This window comes from Nycticebus coucang, chromosome 12, assembly GCF_027406575.1.
Source record: "Nycticebus coucang isolate mNycCou1 chromosome 12, mNycCou1.pri, whole genome shotgun sequence".
NCBI classification, from domain to species: domain Eukaryota; kingdom Metazoa; phylum Chordata; class Mammalia; order Primates; family Lorisidae; genus Nycticebus; species Nycticebus coucang.
Genome location: NC_069791.1, coordinates 67,902,386 through 67,923,105, shown reverse-complemented (window position 1 = coordinate 67,923,105; position 20,720 = coordinate 67,902,386). Strand labels below are relative to the sequence as shown.

The 20,720-nt window shown below is 42.4% G+C and overlaps 2 pseudogenes across 1 annotated transcript; one reads left to right on the top strand and one right to left on the bottom strand.

Annotated features, from left to right (window-relative positions):
* Nucleotides 1-413: 413 nt before the first annotated feature.
* LOC128560904 (60S ribosomal protein L27-like) lies at nucleotides 414-919 on the top strand (annotated as a pseudogene). Its single transcript, XR_008373177.1, has one exon. The product of XR_008373177.1 is annotated as a 60S ribosomal protein L27-like (transcript).
* Nucleotides 920-10,463: 9,544 nt separating this feature from the next.
* Nucleotides 10,464-11,779, bottom strand: LOC128560903 (ornithine aminotransferase, mitochondrial-like; annotated as a pseudogene).
* Nucleotides 11,780-20,720: the final 8,941 nt, after the last annotated feature.

The following is a 20,720-nucleotide window of genomic DNA, read 5'->3' as shown; positions in this document are numbered from 1 at the left end:
TCCTCCTAAAACTTATTTGCCATCACACCTCTTCATCCCTATAAATGGCACAGACACCACCCTTCTGTTCAAGCCTAAAACCTGGGATTCGACGTGTCTTTATTCCATATCTGTGATGTATCTAGGCTGCCTACAAATTAATTTAAAAAAAAAAGAAACTTTGGTTTATCTCTCACCTTCTCTCCTTCATGAGAGGGACCCACTTCCAACTCTTTTTGGAAGTGCTCTAAACTTTCTCTTTGTTCTTCCTAAATAAAATCTGTTTCCCTGAAGAAAATAAAAATAAAGAAAAAGAAACATAGACCTTCCCGCTTGGAACTTCTTTCTCCTGCTACTCAAAACTCCGAGCACCACTCAAGTAGCGCGGTGAGGCCTGAGGGGCGGGACCGGACGTGAGATCACCTATCCCCGGGTGAAAGGTTAACGGAAGTAGTCTTCCTTCCTCTTTCTGTAGTCCTTGGTGCTTGCTGTCGAAATGGGCAAATTCATGAAACCTGGGAAAGTGGTGCTGGTCCTGGCCGGACGCTACTCCGGAAGCAAAGCCGTCATCGTGAAGAACATTGATGATGGCACCTCAGACCGCCCCTATAGCCATGCTCTGGTGGCTGGAATTGACCGCTATCCCCGCAAAGTGACAGCTGCCATGGGCAAGAAGAAGATTGCCAAGCGTTCAAAGATCAAGTCTTTTGTAAAAGTTTATAACTACAATCACCTCATGCCCACAAGGTACTCTGTGGATATTCCCTTGGACAAAACTCGTCAACAAGGATGTCTTCAGAGACCCTGCTCTTAAACGCAAGGCCCGATGGGAGGCCAAGGTCAAGTTTGAAGAGAGGTACAAGACGGGCAAGAATAAGTGGTTCTTCCAGAAATTGCGGTTTTAGGTGTTTTTGTCTCAGTCATTAAAAATATTTAAAAAAAGAAAAAGAAACATAGGCTGGTCTGAAGATAGTGAGTTATCTCAATTGATGGTTCACAGTTAATTACAGATCAAACTCCTTGTTCTACTCTTCATCCCTTTTTCACTACTGCATTTAACTAGTCTTAAAAAAGAGGCCAGATGTGCCTGTAATCCCAGCATTCTGGGCCAAGGCAGGTGGATTGCTTGAGCTCAGGAATTTGAGATTAGTCTGAGCAAGAGCAAGACCCCATCTCTACTAAAAGTAGAAAAAACTAGCTGGGTGTGGTGGAGCATGCCAGTAATCCCAGCTACTTGAGGGGCTCAGACAAGAGGATCACTTGAGCCCAAGAGTTTAAGGACGCTATGAACTAAGATGATGCCACCACACTCTACCCGGGGTGACAAGGTGACAAGAGTAAAACAATTCTGCCTCAAAAATAAAGAAAGAAAAACACAATACAAAATAAACATGCAATATTAAGCATGCAGTATTATACTGTTAGCATAAGAGAAACCCCAAATAACCAATAAACATAGAAAAAGCTGTATAAATTTCACTACTTGTAAGTAAATGCAACTTATTAAACCATTAAATATTTCAAAATATCATACTTGCAAAATTAAAGCTTCTCATGCCAAGTGTTGAGGATATGAAAAAAGAGGAATTAGGGCCAGGCACAGTGACTCACACCTGTAATCCCAGCACTTTGGAGACCCAGGCGGGTGGATTGCTTGAGCTCACAAGTTCCAGACCAGCCTGAACAAGAGAGAGACCCTTCCCACTACTGTGGCAGGTGCCTGTAGTCCCAGGTACTTAGGAGACTTAGGAGGAATTCCCAGGCCCAAGAGTTTGAGGTTGCTGTGAGCTATGTTGCCATAGCACTCTACCAAGGGGCAACAAAGTGAGACCCTGTCTCAAAAAAAAATAAAAATAAAGAGGAATTATCACACCTTGAGAAAGAGCAATGTAGCCATATTGAATAAAATCAAATGGGTGACAAAGATTCCCTCTTTGACCTAATTCTAGTCAAGCTCCTCTGAATTCTCTTCTTGACTACGCACTAATTTTTGAGTTTCCATGTTTATTTTTGCATCATCCAATATTAGCAAAAATCCTGATAAATCACTTTCCCTAGAATCCTAATTCTCAATATCTGATCACCCTCTGTAACTAGTTGGATTCCTCCTCTCCTGACATTACCCAGGTCTGACTGCCCCTGGCCTGCCTTTAGCAAGAATCTTATTAGGTTAGATTAGCCAGAAATCCCCTTCACATCCAATGTAATTTTCCATACACTGACATCCCCGCTGCCAGATAGGAACACATACACACCTCTCCTTGGCTATAAAATTCCCACTTTTCCTTATATTTGGAGTTGAATCTGACCTCTTTTCCTAATGTAAAACATCATTTTAGCAATCTCCCTTAAAGTCAGCTCTGTCATCTTTAACAGTGTCATGAATATTTTTTTTCTTACCACATTCATACTAAAGATCCAGTAATTAACTCCTAGGTGCCCTTTGGATACCATATATGTGTCCAAGGATATGTGTATAAGGATGTTTATTGCAACATTATTTATAATACATTTGAAAATGGACTAATATCCATCAATGCAGAAATAGATAAACATATATGCAAGCAAATATTATAGATCAGTTATGAAAAATTACTCCACATTAGGGATATTGAAACCAACACAGCAAAAATTGTAAATTGCAAGCTCACAGCCTATTGCTCAGCAGCTAGGGTGCCAGTCACACATACCCAGGCTGGTGGGTTCAAACCCAGCCTGGACCTGCTAAACAACAATGACAACTACAAAAAAAGAGAAAAAACTAAGCAACTCTAAAACCGAGCAGGGTAGGCATTTAACCTTAAAGCTGGAGGATAATCTCTTTTGACCCCATGTGCCACCAGTTCCTGGAAATGCTGGGGTAGTGGTTAGCCCCCCAAGGTTGCAGGTAGCCCTTCCCCTATGATCTTGTGGGGTGCAGCCCACATGTCTGCTGTAGGACTTGGAGTCCAGTGCTTGAAGCTTTCCCATGTTAGACGTTGCATGATACTATTACCAAAATGAACTGAGATGCACTTATATGGCACACTAATGACAAGGTTTGCAGTAGGAGAAAGGGGGCTTTTATTGCATGGTGTCAAGCAAAGAAAATGGGCAGCTAATGCTTAAGGACTAAACTCCCTGATGGCTTATAAGATAAGCGAGGATTTTTAAACTCAGAGGTACATTTTAGGAAAGTAGAAGATGTAGGCAAAATTCACAAACCAGTAAGTAGAGATTATACATTGGTTTAGCCCCAAAAGTCAAGATATCTTGAATTGAGGGGAATGGGATGACAGGTGGATTCAAAGATTTTTTTTTTTTTTTTGAATCAGAGTCTTACTCTGTCACCCTGGGTAGAATGCCCTGGCATCAGAGCTCACAGCAACCTCAAACTCTTGGGCTCAGCCTCCCAAGTATCTGGGACTAGAGGTGCCAACCACAATGCTTGGCCACTTTTACAGATGGGGTCTCACTCTTGCCCAGGCTAGAGACTGAATGATATCTACCATATGAGTCCTCTTATCCCCTTGATTATTATTTTTTTTTTAAGAGACAGAGTCTCTCTTTATCTCCCTAGGTAGAGTGCCAAGGCGTCACATCTCATAGCAACCTCTAACTCCTGGGCTTAGGTGATTCTCTTGCCTCAGCCTCCCAGGTAGCTGGGACTACAGGTGCTCACCACAACACCTGACTATTTTTTGTTGCAGTTTGGCCGGTGCCGGATTTGAACTCGCCACCCTCGGTATGTGGGGCCAGCACCCTACTCACTGAGCCACAGGTGCCGCCTATTTCCCCTTGATTATTAAAAGCCTTTTCTGTTAAGGTCACCCTTTGGTGAGCATTCACATGTGGCACAAATGTCTTTATGTTTTTTGCCCATTAAAAGAGGTCTATCCACATACCTCTTCTGCACACTTCTTTGTCACCAATTTTCCAATCACATTCCTTCCAAGTCCCAGACCATCCATCCAAACCATTGGCCATATTCTGGTTTTGTTTTTTTTTGTAGAGACAGAGTCTCACTTTATGGCCCTCGGTAGAGTGCTGTGGCCTCACATGGCCAACTCCTGGGCTTAAGAGATTCTCTTGCCTCAGCCTCCCGAGTAGCTGGGACTACAGGCGCCCGCCACAACGCCCGGCTATTTTTTGGTTGCAGTTTGGCCAGGGCCGGGTTTGAACCCACCACCCTCAGTATATGGGGTCGGCGCCTTACCGACTGAGCCACAGGCGCCGCCCCATTGGCCATACTCTACAACTTGGCATGTAATCAATCTATCACAGGTCTGGCCATTTTCCTTCCAAACAAAATTAACAACCAGGGTGCACTGCTCCAAGTTCTCCCCACTGGGAGGATTTCCCTCCGTATCTTCAGGGATGTCCCAGAGAGGGGCTGCAGTACTGCAGCTGTCCCTTTTCAGTATTGGCCGCGTATTGTTCAGAGCCATTTGTGAAACAGTCCCAAGTCTTCTCTTCTATCCAACTTATCACAGAGACCTTCCCTTGAAGCCATGAATACAGGGGACAGAATGTAGAGTAGCATGAGTGAGTGCCATGAATGTTTGGGCAACTTCCTCGTGTGACTTACTTATACCTTCAGGGCCTGCTTGGGCTCCATATTGAACATACTACCTGAAATGTATGGAGCGCCACTATGCACACCCAAATTTACGGCTTGGTAGGCAGTCAGATAACACATAATTCACAAAGGGCAATTCAGGTTGTAAGGTAATGTGGTAGACCACAGTTAATCATCCAATTTTATTTTTTATTTTTTGAGACAGAGTCTCACTCTGTTGCCCTAGGCTAGAGTGTTATGGCATCATAGCTCACAGCAACCTCAAACTCGTGGGCTCACATGATCCTCTTGCCTCAGCTCCCACACCTGGGAGTACAGGTATGCACCACCATGCCTGGCTAGTTTTTCTATTTTTCAGTAGAAACAGGGTCTCTTGCTCAGGCTGGTCTTGAACAACTGAGCTCAACATCCAATTTTGATTAAGGCCATAAACAAGAGAGAAGCTATTTTTCAAAATAAGAGTGGTTATTTACAGCTGATGGCTCCAGAATTTTAAGGATCTGCACTGTGATTCCCCTCCAGGGGACTGCAGGGACTTGAGACTAGTTATAGGTGTTGAAGCAAAGATTGATGGTGGGGGTGGGTCCTAAGAAGAATCAGCAGTGTCTTTCAAGGCAACTGCATCAGAAGAAGCCTTGAGCATCTCCTCAGGCAACACAGAGTTAATTTCCTTATGGAAGAATGGAGAAGAGGCTGGGTCCATTGGCTCACACCTGTAATCCTAGCACTCTGGGAGGCAGAGGCGGTAGATTGCCTGAGCTACAGTGAGACCCCATCTCTTAAAAAAAAAAAAAATAGCTGCACGCTGTGGCAGGCACCTGTAGTCCCAGCTAACAGGGAGGCTGAGGCAAGAGAATCGCTTTGAGCCCAAGAGTTTGAGGTTGCTGTGAGCTATAATGCTACAGTACTCTACAGAGGGCGACAAAGTAAGAGAGAGTCTCAAAAAAAAAGTCTACTGGCAAGGAAGACACCTCAGAATTTAGGGGCTCAGTCTTTTCACTCTATTCAGGCCTTCAACTGATTGGATAAGGCTCCCCTCATTGTGGGGACAATCTGTTCCACCAATTTGAATGTTAACCTCGTCTAAAAACACCTTCCCAGAAACATCCAGAATAATGTTTAGCTTAATATCTGTGTATTTTGGCCCACACAAGTTGACACCTAAATTAACCAACACAGAGAGATACTGACAAAAAGGGATCAGGGAGGGAAGAGGGTGATAGGTGTATCAGATGGCATGACCAGAGAAAACCCATTTGAGGAGGCCTCTTCTGGGTTGTCATTTGAATTATGAGAAGTCATCATCCATGCCAAGAACTAGAGAAAGGTGTCTCAAGCAGAAAGAAAGTATAAAGACCCTAGAGTAAGATTTAGCTTAGTGTGTTTTAAAGAAGCCAAAAGGTAAGCTCCGACACAATTAGGCTTTTTTTTTTTTTTTTTTTAAGGCAAGCATGGAATAAAGTTTATTGAGGAAGAGAAAGGTAAGTTTACAGAGTAAGAGCAAGATACATTCACCACAGACAATGAACAGGTCTCCATTCCCAAGGCAAGTAGGCAAAGAGGCCACCAATTGGGCTTTGTGATGTGTCAGCTTTTCCCCTGCACTTAGAACAAAGTACAGAATCCTTCCCTGTGGACTCTAGGGCCTTCCAGGAGTTGCCTCTGCCTTTCTTGCCAATCTCTTCTTATGCCACATTCATAGTAGTCTATGTGATCACCCTGAGGAATGAACAGTAAGAAAACTAAGATTCACATGTAAGCATTCATGAGATGGGAGGACCACTTGAGCTCAGGAATTCAAGACCAGCTTGAACAGGAGTGAGACCCTGTCTCTGCTAAAAATAGATAAATGCTGGGCCTTGGGGTGAGTGCCTGTAGTCCCATCTACTTGGGAGGCTAAGACAGGAAGATTACTTGAACCCAGGAGTTTGAGGTTGCTGTGCGCTAGATTGATGCCACAGTACTCTAGCCTAGGTGACAGAGTGACTCTAAATCTCAAAAAAAACAACCATTCATGGGTGGCGCCTGTGGCTCAAGGAGTAGGGCACTGGCCTCATATACTGGGGGTGGTGGGTTCAAACCTGGCCCGGGCCAAAAACTGCAGGAATAAAAGAAATCATTCATGAGAAAGGGCCAGAGCAGAAGGGGACTTGTCTTTGAGATCACAGTTACTAAAGCAGGGACAGAGAGTTGGCCAAAAGTAGCACGAAAATCTAGGGGACTTTTTAGGGTGGAGACTCACAAGGAGCTCTTGAGAAAGATTTCTCACACAAAGGTTAAGATTGAAAGAAGCGAAAAGCTTACTTTCTTAAGAAAGAAAGGGGGGTTCGAGGGAAAGAGAGAAAAGAACAAAAATGGCAGGGCACGGCAAGAAAGTAGAGGGAAAGTGCTGGAAGCTGAGGAAAAGCTTCTCAGCCTTTTAAAGAGTAAAAAATAGCTTTTTTATTTATTTATTTTTTTTAGAGACAGAGTCTCACTTTATCGCCCTCGGTAGAGTGCTATGGCGTCACACAGCTCACAGCAACCTCCAGCTTCTGGGCTTAGGCGATTCTCCTGCCTCAGCCTCCCGAGTAGGGAGGCGCCCGCCAGAACGCCCGGCTATTTTATGTTGCAATTTGGCCGGGACTGGGTTTGAACCCACCACCCTTGGTATATGGGGCCAGCGCCCTACTCACTGAGCCACAGGCGCTGGCGCTTTTTTATTCTTTGATACAAACTGATAACAAAAGTGGCTGTGCCTGGTTTTTTCCTTTTTTTTTTTTTTTTTTTTGTAAGGCCAGCATATCTAAGCTTCTTGGAATTTGGTCCAGCAAGAGGTGGAATGGAGAGCTCGCATCCCTTCTGTCAGCTTAGGACTCTTCAATGCTGTGAAAACGAACTCTTAGAGATAGTTAGCCTTAAAGACAAGTTAAGTCCCAGGTGTTTAATCAAAACAAAACAAAGTTGTGCTGTGATTTTTTTTAAAGGGGCGATTATGTGCTATGAGTTTATTTCTCTTACTTTCTGCTTGATAGTTTATTAGCAAGGCCACTTCTCATGACTGTCTGAATAATTGTTGGCCCTTGGCTTCACAGATGGCCCTCATCTAATTGCTCCACCTCCCTCACATGTAAGTATAGCTTTTCCCTCACAGTGAAGCAAAGATAAACTCTCTAAAGCAGTGATTTCCAACAGATATGCTGTCAGAGGATCTTAGGTGTTCCACAAAAAATTTTAAAGATCATTAATTAAATTATTTTCAGTGAGGCCAGGTACAGTGGCTCACACCCGTAATCCTAGCACTCTGGGGACACCAGGCCCATATAACGAGGGTGGCGGGTTCAAACCCAGCCCTGGCCAAACTGCAACAAAAAAATAGCCGGGCGTTGTGGCGGGCGCCTGTGATCCCCCAGCTACTTGGGAGGCTGAGACAAGAGAATCGCCTAAGCCCATGAGTTGGAGGTTGCTGTAAGCTGTATGACACCACAGCACTCTATCGAGGGCGACAAAGTGAGACTCTGTCTCTACCAAAAAAAAAAATAATCCTAGCACTCTGGGAAACTGAGGCAGGAAGCTTGCCTGAGCGTAGGCGTTTGAGATTAGCCTGAGCAAAAGAGAGATACCATCTCTAAAAATAGCCCTGTCCAGGTGAGGTGGCTTACGTCTATAATCCTAGCACTCAGCGGTGCCTGTGGCTCAAGGAGTAGGGCACCGGTCCCATATGCCAGAGGTGGCAGGTTCAAACGTAGCCCCGGCCAAAAAAAAAAAAAATAATAATAATAATTATATATATAATCCTAGCACTCTAGGAGGCCGAGGCAGGTGGATTGCTTGAACTTAGGAGTTCAAGACAAGCCTGAGCAAGATGCCCATCTCTATTAAAAAATAGTAAAACTAGGGCAGCGCCTGTGGCTCAGTCTGTAAGGTGCCGGCCCCATATACCGAGTGTGGCGGGTTCAAACCCGGCCCCGGCCAAACTGCAACCAAAAAATAGCCGGGCATTGTGGCGGGCGCCTGTAGTCCCAGCTGCTCGGGCGGCTGAGGCAAGAGAATCGCTTAAGCTCAGGAGTTGGAGGTTGCTGTGAGCTGTGTGAGGCCACGGCACTCTACCGAGGGCCATAAAAAAAAAAAAATAGTAAAACTAGAAAAATAAAAAAAAAATAGTAAAACCGAGGCAAGATGATCACTTGAGCCCATGAGCTTGAAGTTCTTGTGAGCTATCATGCCACACACTCTACTCAGGGTGCCAGAGTTAAGACTCTCAAAAAATGTATATAACATACAGCCCAGCATTGTAGCAGGTACCTGTAGTCCCAGCTACTTGGGAGGCTGAGACAAAAGGATTGCTTGAGCCCAAGAATTTGAGGTTGCTGTGAGCTGTGATGCCATAGCACTCTACCAACGGTGACAAAAAATGAGAGTTTGTCTAAAAAAAAGAAAAATAAATAAATAAATAAATAAAATTATTTTTAGTGGCTGGGAGCAGTGGCTCACACCTGTAATCCTAGCACTCTTGAAGACCCAGGCAGGTGGATTACTTGAGCTCAGGTGTTCAAGACCAGCCTGAGCAAGAGTGAGACCCCATCTCTACTAAAAATAGAAAAACTAGCCAGGTGTGGTGGGCACCTGTAGTCCCATCTATTCAGGAGGCTGAGGCAAGAGGAATATTTGAGCCCAAGATGATACCACGGCACTCTACCCAGGGTACAAAATGATACTCTGTCTCAAAAAACATTATTTTCAGAAGAAAGTCAAAGCACAGTAAGTATATTCTTTGTGTGTGTGTGTGTATGAGACAGAGTCTTACTTTGTCACCCTCGGTAGAGTACCATGGCATCACACATCACAGCTCACAGCAACCTCAAACTCTTGGGCTTAAGCGATTCTCTTGCCTCAGCCTCCCAAGTAGCTGGGACTACAGGCACTTGCCACAATGCCTGGCTATTTTGGGGTTGTAGTTGTCATTGTTGTTTGGCAGGCCCGGGCTGGATTTGGACCCGCCAGCTCCGGTGTATGTGGCTGGTGCCCTAGCCGCTGAGCTACAGGCACTGAGCCAAGTATATTCTTTTTTTTTTTTTTTTTTTTTTTGGTATTAGAAATATAAGCTTTATTTTAAATTTAGAGAAACATTGAAAATAAACTTTTTTTTACAAATTATAATCTAGCACTTAAAATATAATTTATAAATGTTAAACATTAATCCTTGATTCAAAATAATGATATCCATAGAGCACACCTGGTGTTAGCCCATAGACATTCACTTAAGACTAGTATTTCATCCGTGTTTAACCATTAATACTTCCTAAAATTCGATTATTACAGTGATTTCAAATTTTTAATTTTTATGGGTACATAATAGTTGTGTATCTTTACAGGGTACATATGTTTTGATTCAGGTACACCATGTGTATTAATCAAATCAGGGTGAGTGGGGTGTCCATCACCTCAGGCATTTAACATTTTCCTTTGTGTTAGGAACATTCCAATTCCACTCTTTTAGTTATTTTAAACTGTGCCCTTATTGTTGATAACAGTCACCTTGTTGCACTATCAAGTATTGTTCATTCTAACTATACTTTTGCACTCAACTACATAATGATTCAACTTTATGACGTTGATCAAGCCCTTTATGTAATAACTCTAAGATAACTCTTTCAAATATTTATACCAGCAAAGAAATTATAAAAACATATATAAATTACACCAAAGGACTTGATTTAATGGCTGTCTACATATAGATTACACACACATAAAAACATTACACTGAATATAGATGCCATTACATTCTCTTATTATGTTACACAGCAAACGGCAGGCTCATAAATGTCATTCTATTATGTATCAACTTAAAAAAATATATAGTTCAAAATGTAGGAGTGAAATGTGCCTGCATTAAAAGCAGAACTTTTAGACCACATTTCCAGCAGCCTCCCTCCAGCAGGAGCCCTCAAAAAGACCAGATGGTCTTGTTAATGATTTCAATGGATTCTCAAATCTCATCCTCCTTGATCACTAGTGGCGGTGCAAACCTGATGATGTCGCCATGAGTTGGCTTGGCCAGAAGTCCATTATCTCAGAGTCACAGACACACCTTCCAAGCATCATAATCTTTGGTTTCTTTAATAACAATAGCATTTACTAATCCTTTTCCTTTTACGGCAGTGACGCTATCAGCGGGTAGCTTCATGAGTTCATTTCTCAAGATAGTACCCACTTTGCATTTTCTGCAAGGTTTTCTTCTTCCAGTACCTCAAGAGCTGCAACAGCCACCCAGCAGCCCAGCGGGTTGCCCCCATAGGTGAACCTGTGTTCCTCTGGTTTGATGGTCAGCATTATTTCATCATCACAGAACACCGCAGATACAGGATATAGGCCCCCAGAAAGGGCCTTTCCAAGAAGGACTATATCAGGTCTGACGTTTTCATGATCAACAGCCAGCCATGTACCAGTTCTGGCCAATCCTGTCTGTATTTCATCAGCAATAAACAGAACCTGGTACCTGGTGCAGAGTTCCCGTACTCCCATTAGGTAGCCTGGATCAGGGACAACAACTGTGGCTTCACCCTGGATTGGCTCAACCATAAACACAGCGACATTTGGGTCTTGAAGAGCACACTCTAATGCAGACAGATAGTTATGTGGAATGATTTCAAATCCTGGCATAATTGGTCCCAAACCATCATAACTGGTTGGGTCCATGGAACTGGAGATAGCAGACAAAGTCCTACCCCAAAAGTTTCCAGCTGCAAAAACAATCTTTGCTTTGTATTTCTGAATTCCCTTTATGGAATAGTCCCACCTTCAAGGTAGTTTGCAGGCAGTCTCTCCAGCCTCTACTCCTGTATTCACAGGAAGAACTTTGTGGTAGTTGAAAAGCTTAGTAATGTACTCCTCATATTTGCCAAGTGCATTATTATAGAAAGTCCTAGAAGTTAAAGTCAATTTGTCCACTTGACTCTTTAGAGCATTCACAATCTTTGGATGACAATGCCCTTGGTTAATAGCACTCTAAGAACTCAGGAAGTCAAAATATTTTCTGCCTTCTACATCCCATAGGTAAATACCTTTTCCTCTCTCCAGGGCTACAGGTAAAGGATGGTAGTTATGAGCACCATATTTAGATTCCCTTTCAAAACTGTACTCAGAGGATGAAGGGCCTTGGATTATTTTTTTAGTTGCAACAGATGTGGCAGAAGCCACTGGAGAATGAACTCCCCAACGAAGCACAACAACCTTCTGCAAATGTGCTATTTTGGAAAACATTGTATCCTTCAAGCAGGAAAACCACAGATCAACAATCCTTTCTTCCCACAGTTCAGACTAGAATACAGATTTTTTATCCAGAGATGCTAGGACAGTATTCAGAGAGTTCAATATCCCCTAATGGGTGTGGAAGACAAGGGACTCCCAGGGCGTCGACGAAGCGCAGCCTTTACTCTTTTCTTTTTTTTGATCAACATAATTTAAGTATGCCATGGAAGTTTAACTATGGGTTCAAGTGTGCCATGAGATGAAAGGGTGAAAACACTGCTCTAAAGCATTGTAGGCCTGTACATGCACATATTGTGTGTTCATGTGTGTGTGTTTATCTGCCTATGTGTGAGTTTATGCACAAATTGCATTCTCACTTTCTCCTTTACCTCCCACATCACCAAACCCCTCAATGTGAGGCCTTCCCGTTTATATCCACATGAACTTCAAAGTCAGATTTCTCAATGACGGGAGAAGCCAGTAACATCAAAGAAACCCCCACTAGCTACCTTCCTTAATCGCCGTGATTTCATTAATATTTAATTATGATTGCTCCATAGAAGCTAAGTACTATAAACCTTAACAGTATAAAATTAATGTTCTATCCATACATGCTTAGAAGTAATAAGATGAGAAGAAGTAGAAATTTCTTTCTTTTTTTATATTTAGTGTCTTACTTTGTCATCCAGGCTGGAGCACAGTGGCATGATCACAGCTCATTGTAACCTTGAACTTCTAGGCTCAAGACATCCTGCTTCATCTTCCTTAGTAGGTAGGATTACAGGTGTGTGTCACTGCACCTGGCTAATTTTTAAATTTTTTTGTAGAGATGGTGGGGGTCTCACTTTGTTTCCCAGGCTGGTCTCTAACTTCTAGTCTCAAGTGATTCTCCCATCTCAGCCTCCCTCAGCCTCTGAGATTATAGGCATGAGACACTTTGCCTGGCCAAAATTTTGTAATTCCCAAAATATGGAGTTAAAAGATACTGTCTTAATTGAATGAATCAATAAACAGATGTTAAAGTATATAAGGGTAACTCATGTGTTTAGGTTTATAACAATAGTAGTATACATTTTATCATATTCCCTGAATACATATTCATCTGGTGTTAAGATAACTATGCATGTATAGTGGTGGGACCCAATCTCGTTTGTACAGTGCCATTAATCCCTTCATTTATAGAAGCTCTAGGTACCCTTTCTGTTTTTAGTAATTATTCATGAGAAAGAGCATTTGGGAAATGGTACCACACTATTTGAATGGTACCACTTGAAGCTAGTCTTCAAGATGGCCCCCAATAATCTCTGCTTCTTGGTCTTTACACCCTTGTCAAGATCCCATTCACATTGCACTAAGATTGGTGTGACCATCAGCATACATAGAATTGTCGGTATGACTTCCAAGATCAGTTCAAAAGACACTGTGGTTCTATCTTACTCTCACTCCCTCTTTCATCTCTTTGGGTGCAGCAAGATGCCATGTCTAGAGCAGCCCTACAGTGAGGCCCTCGTCATGAGGAACTGAAAGCAAAGGCAGTTCTTGGGGTGGTTTTACTCTTCCCCATGTCAAGAACCTTGAAATGTCTTGCAGCCCTGGACAACTGTTCGACTGCAACCTCAAGAAAGGCTAAGCAGGAACCACCAAACCACTTTGCTCTCATTCCTAATCTTCACGAACTGGGAGAAAATAAATGTTTATTTGGGGATAATTTGTTATACAGCAAAAATTAATACACATTAAATTAGATTTCAGGCAACTTGTAGGGGTGAGCAATGGCCTAAGCAAAGGGTATGTGAAAACTGTCAGTCTGGCTGGGTACCAAGCAACACTTGTGATGTCAGCAGGGTTAGAACTTTTTCACTAGGTTCTTGGCAACCATCTAACGCTAAGTCTCAGACGAGAAGTTGCTTGTCAGGTGAGCAGACCTATTTGTGCTCTCTTCTTTACTTCCCCAAATAAGGTGACTATCTAAGAGATCTTCAAGCCAGATTTGGCTCTTGATATTCCTCAGGTCAACTGATATATTTTAAAGGCTAATTTCCAGCAGTAACTGCCAATTAGAGTGGGATGCTCCCATTTTAATCCCTGAGTTTTTTTGTTTGTCTTTAACAATTTTTATACAAGGTCACAAAGTTGTCAAGTATATGACTTTGGCAAATCTTTAATAACTTATTAAAATTTAAAACTTTATACATGATAATAATTTTTTTAATTTATAAATATTTCAACTGAAAACATCCAAAGCCACCTTTGAAAAAGCACTTATTAGCGTCTCTAAATTTCCATCAAATATGAACTATGTAATGTAGACTGAAAGCAGTTTTAGGTAACATCCATTTTTCAAAGCTCCCTGGGACTAAACAATGAAATATTGTACTGCTTTTAAAGTTCTCTTTTGAGATCCCCTGAATATGTTTTTTTTTTTAGTTCATAGCCTCATAAACTTCAAATATTCATCCCTTAATGGTGGGATGAATTAAAGCCATTTGTAGCATAATGGGGGCTCGAGTAATAAAAATGCCATCCTTACCCAAAATTTAAAAATTTTTATCATATGGAGAACATATAGTATATATACATTGTTCCTGACTACACCCCCAAAGGAACTGTCATTACAAATAATTCTATTTTATCCTAAAACCCATAAATCCCTGTGACGGCCTTCACTCCCCTGTTCTGTCAGTTTAGTGTTTATTCTAGAGCTCTTTTTTGTATCAATCTGCATATATCCATTATTTTTTCTATCATTTATATATGTACTACAATAAAATTCAGTATTGCTTTGAGGTTTTTGTATAAAAGAATTATTAAAATACATATTTTTTCAACTTGAATCTTTTAATACACTCCAAAATATGTCTTGAGGGAGCTTTTCAGGTCGGTATAGCATAGTACCCCATAATTGTGTAGTCCACTGTAAATTTAGCAGTATCCGCAGCTGAATGGGAATTTGGTGTTACAATATTTCAAACAATTCAAAAAATAACGTCGGTACTCAGTTTAACGTTTACAGGGAATTTAACCTGTGCCTCAGTCCTTCATTTGTGAAAAACAATCGAATCCAATTTCCTGGACTGTAGTGAGTGACCTCAGTTAACTAGTTCTAGCAACTGTTGCCTAATACCGTTACTTTCCTTGGTTAGCTCTGATCTCTTAGTCTTGGTTCCTAGGAGACTGGATTCTAGCAGACGTGCAGTGACGTTATCTCTCAGGATCAGATTCACACTAAGCATGTCGACAGCGTTTCCTTTTTATCCCTTTTATTTTTCTCCAGCTTTTACGGAGATTCTTTCGTCGGTTGTGGTGGCTTTTATTATCAACGGTCGACGGAGGTGAGCTGGACAAACGTTCTCCTGACACCGTTCTCTTGGCCCACAAGCTGTTCCCGCTACCTAGATCCTCAGCCCGGTCCCCCCAGTCACGTTAGTGGTCCAGGGTCTAGGAGGGCCAGTCCATGGCCGGCTGCACAGCTATAGCCCCCGCCCCCTTGTCGTCTGCTATGCGCTTGCGGAACGCATCTCTACCTGCCAGCTCACTAGCCCCACCAACACCATACGTAAACACCCAGCCGCAGCAACCGCCGCCCACCCGGAAGTAGCGTCTCGCGAGGAAGAAACCCCGCCCCGTCCTGCGCTTCACAATGGGAGGGGTCTGTGTCGGGCCACGCCCTTCCCACCGTTAAAGGGTGGGAAGCTGGACCTTATCCCGCGCGGACACACCTTCGGCGCATGCGCTCTGATGTGCTTGCTCATCCTCGGCGTCGCGAGGTGAGCCAGGGTGACTACTGGGGTTGGTGGCCTCCGCCTCCGGTAGTCCCTGGCCTTGCTGCAACAGGAAGTCTCTGTTGATCTTTACACCCAATCTCGGTCTTTCTCCCCTCTCCAGAAAGTGGTTTATCAGCTGAGGGTCTTCCTGACTTTTACATTTGTTAACACTGACAAATACATGTTAGTATATGGTATACCTGTATTAGCAAATTGCAGAACAATATCAAAAATGACATACCGTGAAACAGAAACACAAACTCCAAATAAGTATTTTATGTGGGAACATATGTGTATAAATATATACATATACGTATACATATGTGTAATATATACACATATATGTATATGTATGTATAAAATATACATGTAACATGTTTGTATATTTATACATCTATCCATTATACTTGCACGAAACTCAATACATATATATAACACCCTACTATATATAAACATATAATATATTGAAATATATATATAGCTATACACATGTCCCCATACAAAAGACATATTATCTCTTGGGGTTTGTGTTTTTATTGTCTTACAGTATGGTGTTTTAGGCATTGTTCTATAACTTGCTTTTTTCTCTTAGTCTCTGAGAGCTGTCTACCTTAGAGCGCTTATATGCTTCTTCATAATTTCCCTTACCTTGTCTCTCAATCCACACATTCAGAGCTGTTAAAAAGTTAGAAAAATATTCTGGGGTCTCCACAAGAGTAGATTTATATTGATGTGTAATATAGCTAATCTCCTGCCTCTTTTTGCCAGCTTTAAAGTGGAATTATTAATGATACATAATTCCAAAGCTGGTAGTAGGTCATCAGTGAGTTAAGGCATATATATAATTTAAAAGAGGTAATGGGCCCATTGTATCCTTCAGGAACTTTTAGTCCTTTGTTAGTGTTTTGTCTTGCTAAGGCTGATGTTTTCATCTTTGTCCTCTGAAGGCTTGATTCTACCTGCCAGACACTAAAGGCCATCACTTTGAGCCTGAGAAAGGGTCTGTCTTTTGATTATCTTCTTTTGTCCAACCTTGCTCTGGGCTATTTTTCTAGGCTGAGTTAGCCCCTGGGCACTCCTGAAGCCCTGCAGGTCTCAAAATTCCTGCCCCACAATATTTGCTGTTGGATCTGCATTCCACACTGCCTATCCCACCCGGAAAGGGCCTGGCTCTTTGCTGCTCACCTTCCTAGGGCCTCCTTAACACCTCCTCCACTCCTAATCTGGTAGTCCACGCACTAAATCTAATTCATCCTAATTCTCCTCCCTGACCCATACAATGCATTGTAAGGAAGATCCTGCAGTTAAATGTGTAAATGAATGAGTTTATTCCTCAGAAGAGCACTTAAAACAGTTTAATAAGTCTGAAATAATTGCATTCAATAACTAAAAACCCATAACATGAAAATGTAAGAACATACTTGTAAAGAGGAAATTTATATTATTTGGTATCTACTCCCACTAGTTATATGAAATAGCTCCTTTAGGACCTGACACATCAGATTTGGTCTCCAGAAATCCTACAACAAATCAACAAAATTTTGCAATACTATAACCAGGTTGTGTAAATCATCTCAAAGAATTTTATTAATGCTTACCAGTACCTGAATAGTACGTTTCTTTTCTTAAATCAAACATATGCCTTCTAAAGACTAATCTAGATGAATAGAATGAGAGATAAAATATTTTTGACAAAATATTATGGTTAATATTACTGCACAAGGAATACTAACTAATAAACTCTTCTGGGAAAATTTAAAACATTTTATTTCAGCATCAAGTTCCATTTGACCATTATACTCTGTTCCATATTTTGTCCTCTACCTAGAAATAAGCACCTTTTTACTTTGTAGGTAGTGTTTTTTTTCTCTACTCTTCTAATTATTTTTATTTATTTATTTATTTATTTATTTTTAGAGACAGAGTTTCACTTTGTCACCCTTGGTAGAGTGCCCTGGTGTCATGGCTCACAGCAACCTCAAACTCTTGGCCTCAAGCAATTTTCTTGCCTCAGCTTCCTGAATAGCTGGGACTACAGGTGCTGCTACAATGCCTGGCTATTTTTAGAGATAGGATCTTGCTCTAGCTCAGGCTGGTCTCAAACTCGTGAGCTCTGGCAATCCACCCACCTCGTCCTCCCAGAGTGCTGGGATTACAGGCATGAGCCACCTCTCCCAGCTGTATTTAAGTTTCTTTTTTAGTTCACAATTTGAGCCAGGTTCAGTTGCTTATGTCTGTGTTACCAGCATTTTGGGAGGCTAAAGCAGGAGGATTACTTGAGGCCAGGATTCCCAGACCAGCCCGGCAAATGTAGCAAAAACTCACCCATACAAAAATTTAAAAATTAGCAGAGTATTCAGGAGGCTGAGTCAGAAGGATCACTGGAGCCAACCAGATAAGTGCTTTAGTGAGTTATATACTAATCATATGTAAAAATTCTGTGGCATAGTTAGCACCCTATCTAGAAAAACACATTCTAGATTCCCCAGCAAGAGTGGATTTGTATCTCTGTGCAACACAATTGTATCCAACAACTGGTATCCAACACCATCCTCATTCCAGTGACCTGGACACCACATTTATTTGCTTGCTGGATCTTTCAGAGTTTCATTTGCTTTTTTCTTTTGGAGCTGGAGTTTCACTTTTTCAGCCTTGGTAGAGTGCTGTGGCATCATAGCTCATAGCAACCTCAAACTCTTGGGCTCAAGTGATTCTCTTGCCTCAGCCTCCCAAGAAGCTGGGACTACAGGCACCTGCCACAATGCCCAGTTATTTTTAGAGACGGTGTTTCACTCTGGCTCAGGCCGGTCTGGAATCCGTGAGCTGAAGCAATCCACTTGCCTTGGCCTCCCAGAGTGCTAGGATTACAGGTGTGAGCCACTGCGCCCAGGCCAGGAGAGTTTCATTTGCTTTGCTGTTTTAGCCATTTGCTTTTAGATGTTGGACCCTATAAAGTGGAAATGTAATTAAATCTTCCTCGAAGTGTTGAACATGATGAATGAGTTAACATGTATAATTTGCATAGATCATATAGAACAGTAACCTAGTACATAATACTGCCTTATAACAAATAGTATGGGTATATCATATTATGAACTCTCATGGGTTAAGACATTAATATCCTATGAGGGGTAATATACTATAAGGGGCTCAGCGCCTGTACTCAGTGGTTAGGGTGCCAGCCACATACACCAGGGCTGGTGGGTTTGAATCCAGCCTGGGCCTGCTAAACAACAATGACAACTACAACCAAAAAATAGCTGAGTGTTGTGGAGGGTGCCTATAGTTCCAGCTACTTGGGAGGCTGAGGCAAGAGAATTGCTTAAGCCCAAGAGTTTGAGGTTGCTATGAGCTGTGACACCATAGCACTCTACTGAGGGTGACATAGTGAGGCTGTCTCAAAAAAATAAAATAAAATATCCTATGAGGGATCCTCTTTAGGAGACATTTCACCACAGACACTTGAGACAACATGGAGATCAGGGAAACAACGCTGGTGGTAGTCACGTTACTATAATCTTCTTTATTATATTAAAGATAATTTGTAGAGAGAATTATGACTTTTCTCCAGCACTCCTAGAGAAAAACTGAATGCTGAGCTTTTGGTGCCTTAGGATATGCTGTTCCACGTGTCCCCAGCCCATTTGGAACTTCTAACACAACCAGGAGACAGTAAGCTATGTACTTAAACTAAACTCAAGATAAAAGTAGTAATTGTACTTACGTCATCCTCTTGTTCTGCATAGTAAATGAGTTAACATATCTAAGTCATTTAGAAGAGGTATGTGGGACATAGCACCCTCTCGGCAGTTAGCTGGTATTGATAACTGCTCTTTTGACCATCCTTCCCCTTTGCTCCTAGAGGCCTCAGGTATTGTGGGCCAACATAGGCCTGGCCCCACTCTTGTCCTAGCTCTATTAGAACTTACATAAGCAGAAAAATGTCTTCTGAGTTTCGTGACTATCCATTGTCACCAGTCCATTGAGTTAGACATGAAGTTCCCTTGTCTCTTCATCTGCCCTTGTCTCTGTCCTTGAAACCTGCAGTGTTCTGAGAATGGACATGTTGCATGTGAACTGGTAAAGTTGTAGCCACAGCAGGGAAGTAGAACCAGGGTTTGCAGAACCAGAAGAAAGACGTTTATGTGCTCACAGGTACAGACAGAGAGGGTCACCAAATGCCATGCCGGGCGAGTTTGGGAAGGTGGCAGAAGATAGGAGTGAGGGGGAGAGTGACCCAGGGCCTTTGGTGGGATTTTGGAGCAACAGGCAAGCAGAATAGAGGAAAATAGCTGGGGATTGGCTGATTGGCATAATTCCAGTGGCTTTGGGTTGTACAGGTGGTCTTGATTTTCCTGGGTGCTCAGTGTGCCTGACTTAGTGAGCAATGTACTTAAACTCCTATGGGTAAGATGGAAGTGACAATTGTACCTCCTTTGCCATCTTGTTATGAACAGGAAACCAGTTCACATACTCAAGTCATTTAGAAGATGTATGTAAGACAAAGCACCCTCTCAATGGTTAACTGGTATTACTATCTGCTCTTTTTATCATCCTTCCTCTTTGCTCCTAGGAGGCCTCAAGGTTCTGCAGGCCAACACAGGCCCAGCCCCACTAGGAGCATAGTCTCATAGCCCTATCCCTATTAGAACCTTCATAAGCAGAGAGATTTCTTCTGAGTTTTGTGACTGTCCATTGTCGGTGATCAGTCCACTGAGGTGAGTAAGACATGAACTTCCCTTGTCTCTTCATCTTGCCCCATCCTGGAAACCTGCAGTGTTCTAAGAAGGGACACGTTGCACATGGTCTGGTAAAGTTGTTGCAGCCATAGCAGGGAAGCAGAATTAGGGTTGAAAGACATTTATGGGCTCACAGGTGCACACAGAGGGGCTCACCAAATGCCATGCAGGGCCATATGGGAAACTCCAATGTTTAGAAAGGTGGCGGAGCACAGGAGTGAGGAAAGAGACTGATGTAGGATCTTTGGCGGGATTTCAGAGGGACAGGCAAGCAGAGCAGAGGAAATAGCTGGGCATTGGCCAATGGGCATAATTCCAGGGTCCGTTGCATTGTAGGAGTGGTCTCGAGTTGCCTGGTTGCTCAGTGTGCCTGACTTAGTGAGCAATGTACTTAAATTCACATGGGAAAGATGGAAGCAGTGATTGCACCTACTTGGCTGTCTTGTGAAC